This window comes from Schistocerca piceifrons, chromosome 9 (genome assembly GCF_021461385.2).
Source record: "Schistocerca piceifrons isolate TAMUIC-IGC-003096 chromosome 9, iqSchPice1.1, whole genome shotgun sequence".
NCBI classification, from domain to species: domain Eukaryota; kingdom Metazoa; phylum Arthropoda; class Insecta; order Orthoptera; family Acrididae; genus Schistocerca; species Schistocerca piceifrons.
The window spans coordinates 16,125,092-16,131,091 of NC_060146.1; positions in this window are offsets into that span (position 1 = coordinate 16,125,092).

Consider the following 6,000-nt stretch of genomic DNA (forward strand, 5'->3'; position numbering starts at 1 on the left):
ATACACTATAAAAATAACTGATACAAATAATATTAAATAAAATTTACTCTTTCCTTTTCTAATGAAATACTTTTAACTAAAGGTGGAGGGTGAAGAGTAATATTTAGGATTCTGAAGCCATGACCGATGAGTTACTCTGGATACCAAACTGTATCTAACATCTTGCGACGTCATTACTTCTACCGCATCGTGCCATCCTGCTGCACAATACAAAAACGCCTTTTCCCGTTCCATGATAAACAGACTACTTAAACTGTCATTACAGGCTAAGGGAGTTGACGAGAAACGTGGCTGATTACGAAATAGAGCATGGAGTGACAGTTATCATAGCACATCGCTGATGAAATTTACAGTTTTCACGAAGTCTAAAATGAATCAATGACACAAAACAAGATACAGGTACTACGTAATAAAAATTTGTTTCTTTTCTTTTCAATGGTCAGATCGCATACAACGTAACATTTTTAAAAAAATGTACAGTACAGATCGCATCTCGAACTCAACCTTCACTTTTATGCCTTTTAAAACACGACATTATATACTCTAAAAATGTGTACCAAAACACTGGCATGTATAAAATTCACTGTTCTGACTCTAAGGCGAACTACATCGGGTAAACCGGAAGAGATTTTAATACGGAGTATGAGGAACACGCAAAATTAAAAGAAAAAAGACATAAGAAGTAAATCCACATTCGCAGCTCACCTTATGCAAGGTAGACAGTATCGAAAATAAATTTTGTAATGTCACGCGGAGTGTCCGCGTGGTTTGAGGCGTCCTGCCACGGATTGCGCATCCCCTCCCGCCGAGGTTGAATCCTCCCTCGGGCATGGGAGCGTGTGTGTGTTGTCCTTAGCGTAAATTAGTTTAGGTTAGTTTAAGTACTGTGTAACTCTTGGGACCGATGACCTCAGCAGTTTGGTCCCTTAGAAATTCACACACACACACACATTTTTGAACTTTGTAATACTTCATATAATGACGAAGAGCTACTTGTTGGACATTTATGACGAGATTGAAAATTACACTCACCTGAAGAAAAAAAAAAAAAAAAAAGGAAAAGAAATTTAGTGAGTAATTCACATAAAGGAGCAGCACCAGTGTCTTGGGTATCTGCCGCCCAGTTAATGACTTCCTTTAAATACATTCCGCAAATTCAAAACTGTAGTTAGCTGTTTGTAAACATATGTTGTAAGCAATCGACGATGCGTCCTAGGCACGACAGAGCTCTCAACGGGTCTCAGTGGTAGCAGAATTCCTTAACTTCATTGACTTCGTGACCATCAATCCTGATGTTAAGATCCTCGCTGTTCTCATTTCTACTACTTCTCATTACCTTCGTCTTTCTCCGATTTGCTCTCAAACCATACTGTGTACTCATTAGACTGTTCATTTCGTACAGCAGATCATTTAATTCTTCTTCACTTTCACTCAGGATAGCAATGTCATCAGCGAATCGTATCATTGATACCCTTTCACCTTGTATTTTAATTCCACTCCTGAACCTTTCTTGAATTTCCATCATTGCTTCCTCGATGTACAGATTGAAGAGTAGGGGCGAAAGGCTACAGCCTTGTCTTACACCCTTCTTAATACGAGCACTTCGTTCTTGATCGTCCACTCTTATTATTCCCTCTTGGTTGTTGTACATATTGTATATGACCCGTCTCTCCCTATAGCTTACCCCTACTTTTTTCAGAATCTCGAACAGCTTGCACCATTTTATATTCTCGAACGCTTTTTCCAGGTCGATAAATCCTATGAAAGTGTCTTGATTTTTCTTTAGCCCTGCTTCCATTATTAGCCGTAGCGTCAGAATTGCCTCTCTCGTCCCTTTACTTTTCCTAAAGCCAAACTGATCGTCACCTAGCGCATTCTCAATTTTCTTTTCCATTCTTCTGTATATTATTCTTGTAAGCAGCTTCGATGCATGAGCTGTTAAGCTGATTGTGCGATAATTATCGCATTTGTCAGCTCTTGCCGTCTTCGGAATTGTGTGGATGATGCTTTTCCGAAAGTCAGATGGTATATCGCCAGACTCATATATTCTACACACCAACGTGAATAGTCGTTTTGTTGCCACTTCCCCCATTGATTGTAGAAATTCTGGTGGAATGTTATCTATCCCTTCTGCCTTATTTGACCGTAACTCCCCCAAAGCCCTTTTAAATACCGATTCTAATACTGGATCCCCTATCTCTTCTAAATCGACTCCTATTTCTTCTTCTATCACATCAGACAAATCTTCACCCTCATAGATGCTTTCAATGTATTCTTTTCACCTATCTGCTCTCTCCTCTGCATTTAACAGTGGAATTCCCGTTGCACTCTTGATGTTACCACCGTTGCTTTTAATGTCCCCAAAGGTTGTTTTGACTTTCCTATATGCTGAGTCTGTCCTTCCGACAATCATATCTTTTTCGATGTCTTCACATTTTTCCTGCAGCCATTTCGTCTTAGCTTCCCTGCACTTCCTATTTATTTCATTCCTCAGCGACTCGTATTTCTGTATTCCTGATTTTCCCGGAACATGTTTGTACTTCCTCCTTTCATCAATCAACTGAAGCATTTCTTCTGTTACCCATGATTTCTTCGCAGTTACCTTCTTTGTACCTATGTTTTCCTTCCCAACTTCTGTGATTGCCCTTTTTAGAGATGTCCATTCCTCTTCAACTGTACTGCCTACTGCGCTATTCCTGATTGCTGTATCTATACCGTTAGAGAACTTCAAACGTGTCTCGTCATTCCTTAGTACTTCCGTATCCCACTTCTTTGCGTATTGATTCTTCCTGATTAATGTCTTGAACTTCAGCCTACTCTTCATCACTACTATATTGTGATCTGAGTCTATATCTGTTCCTGGGTACGCCTTACAATCCAGTATCTGATTTCGGAATCTCTGTCTGACCATGATGTAATCTAATTGAAATCTTCCCGTATCTCCCAGACTTTTCCAAGTATACCTCCTCCTCTTGTGCTTCTTGAACAGGGTATTCGCTATTACTAGCTGAAACTTGTTACAGAACTCAATTAGTCTTTCTCCTCTTTCATTCCTCGTCCCAAGCCCATATTCTCCTGCAATCTTTTCTTCTACTCCTTCCCCTACAACATGCATTCCAGTCGCCCATGACTATTAGATTTTCGTCCCCCTTTACATACTGCATTACCCTTTCAATATCCTCACACACTTTCTCTATCTGTTAATCTTCAGCTTGCGACGTCATCATGTATACCTGAACTATCGTTGTCGGTGTTGGTCTGTTGTCGATTCTGATTAGAACAACCCTGTCACTGAACTGTTCACAGTAACACACCCTGTGCCCTACCTTCCTATTCATAACGAATCCTACACCTGTTATACCATTTTCTGCTGCTGTTGATATTACCCGATACTCATCTGACCAGAAATCCATGTCTTCCTTCCACTTCACTTCACTGACCCCTACTATATCTAGTTTGAGCCTTTGCATTTCCGTTTTCAGATTTTCTAGTTTCCCTACCACGTTCAAGCTTCTGACATTCCACGCCCCGACTCGTAGAACGTTATCCTATCGTTGATTATTCAATCTTTTTCTCATGGTAACCTCCCCCTTGGCAGTCCCCTCCCGGAGATCCGAATGGGGGACTATTCTGGAATCTTTTGCCAATGGAGAGATCATGACACTTCTTCAATTACAGGCCAACATGTCCTGTTGATACACGTTACGTGTCTTTAATGCAGTGCTTTCCATTGCCTTCTGCATCCTCATGTCGTTGATCATTGCTGATGCTTCCGCCTTTAGGGGCAATTTCCCACCCCTAGGACAAGAGAGTGCCCTGAACCTCTATCCGCTCCTCCGCCCTCTTTGACAAGGCCGTTGGCAGAATGAGGCTGACGTCTTATGCCGGAAGTCTTCGGCCGCCAATGCTGATTATTTATCAAAATTTAGGCATTGGCGGGGCTCGAACCCGGGAGAGAAGACGTTTTGATTATGAATCAAAGACGCTACCCCTAGACCACGGGTCATAATGTAAGTCTTTTAAGCTAAAGCGCTTTTACGTTTTAATGTATCGGATTGTACAGTTCTCGAAATTACGACACGCCCATTTTATTGATGACATCATGGAGCCCGAAAGTTTTTAAAGCTACTTGACTGTTACTTTTTCTCGTTTACCGGCGGATATCGGTTTATTTATCGTTTTTCACTTTTTATTTGTAGTTCACTGTTGCCGGTTCAGTTTACACATTGTCATTTTTTTTTATTTGGAGACAGTAAGTGAAGCTGTACACGCTAGAAAATGGAATTCCAAGTGGAGAAATCGGAACAGTTCCGACATATTCTTCTGTCTGAGTTCAGTAGAGGGATGACAGCAGCGGAGGCAGCAAGAAACATTCGCTCCATGTATGGGGATAACGCCATTCGACAGAGCACGGCAACAAAATGTTTGTGTCGATTTGAGGAGTATCGTTTTGACGTAAGTGACTACACGTTAGGAAAGACCTTCGGCCTTTGATGATGAACGTTTAAACGCATTAATCCACAATGATCGACATCGGTGAGTATTCTAGAACTGGGAACTGTGATGAACTATGAGCATTCTAAAATCGTGCGACATTTACGTGCAGCGGGGGAGGTTCAAAAATCTGGTGGGTGGGTACTGCATGCTCTCAGCCAAAATCAGAAAAATCAGTGAATGGCCATATGTGCGTCTCCGCTAGCTCGCCATCAATTGTCTCCTGAACAACACCGAGTATTCCTATTCTGTATCGTTACCGGTGACGAAAAATAGCATCTATATGCTAACATAAGAAAAAGACAGGAGTAGTTGAGGCCAGACAAAGGAGAAACATCCCTTACAACGACCTGTGCGCATCCACTAAAAATAATGTTATGCGTCTTGTGGAACAGCGGCGGTGTGATGTACTACGAATCGCTTCCCCGAGATGCAACAACCACTGCTGACATTTATTGCCAACAACTGAGACATCTTGTAGACGGAACCCACGAATGCGAATGTTGCTACTTCTAGACTGACTAAAAACATTGTGTAGGAGTTTGGTTGGGAGCTCATTCCGCACCCTCCTTATTTATATGACCTTACACCCTCATATTTTCACCTTTTCTGCTCTCTACCGAACAGCCTTAGGAACTTCCTTTCCGGATGAAAATGCGCTCCGAACGTGGCTCTCGCAGTTCTTCACCTCAAAATGGCGGGATTTCTGCCGTCGGACAATCGAAGAGTTACCGCAGCGTTGGTAGACTGGTGTAAGTAGCGAAGAAAAATATATTATCCACGACGTTCTGTTTATTAAAGTATTGGAAAAACGCTGCGAACTTGCGTACCAACGGAATATAAATGCCGAAACCGGTTGTGTGTGGACCTGGCAAAGTTCTAATTAGGCATCTGGGGCCGCTTTTCATTAACTGAACAGCAGTTGCGGAATCAACATCATCCAGACAGGAAGAAGTTAATAAAATCATTTGTACTGAGGAGCTCAAGGAAGTGGAGAGTGTGATACGATGACACCAGTCGGATATTCATGACACTTGGCGGAGATGTTCATCACATAACGGGTACTCAGTTTTCAAAATATAATTCCATTCCTAACTTGTGTCCATCATCAGTATGAGTCGTGCCCCTCCCATGCGTTCATTGTGGCCTGGAAGCAAACAACTCTCCAAATGTGATCTTGAGCAATTTGCCATGCCTGAAACACATGCAGTCAGTTCATGACATCTGATGCCTGGACACTCGTGTGAAAGTATACGTCTTCACATCATATCCCATACTTGCTCCACGGGTAGCAAATCAGTGTGTAGGCATACCTGTTCCACCGTAACTATCCGACTGTAAAATGTACTCACCATCCTTTGATGTCATTGAGAAGTACGGTTTTGCCTAGGGGGTGATTAAAGTGGACCAGCAAGCCGGTAGTTATCACAAAGAGTCCAGATCTCCTCGGTTAGACGTTAGAAAGTAATTAATTTTAAATTCATAACTTTCAGTCTCAAATGAGCA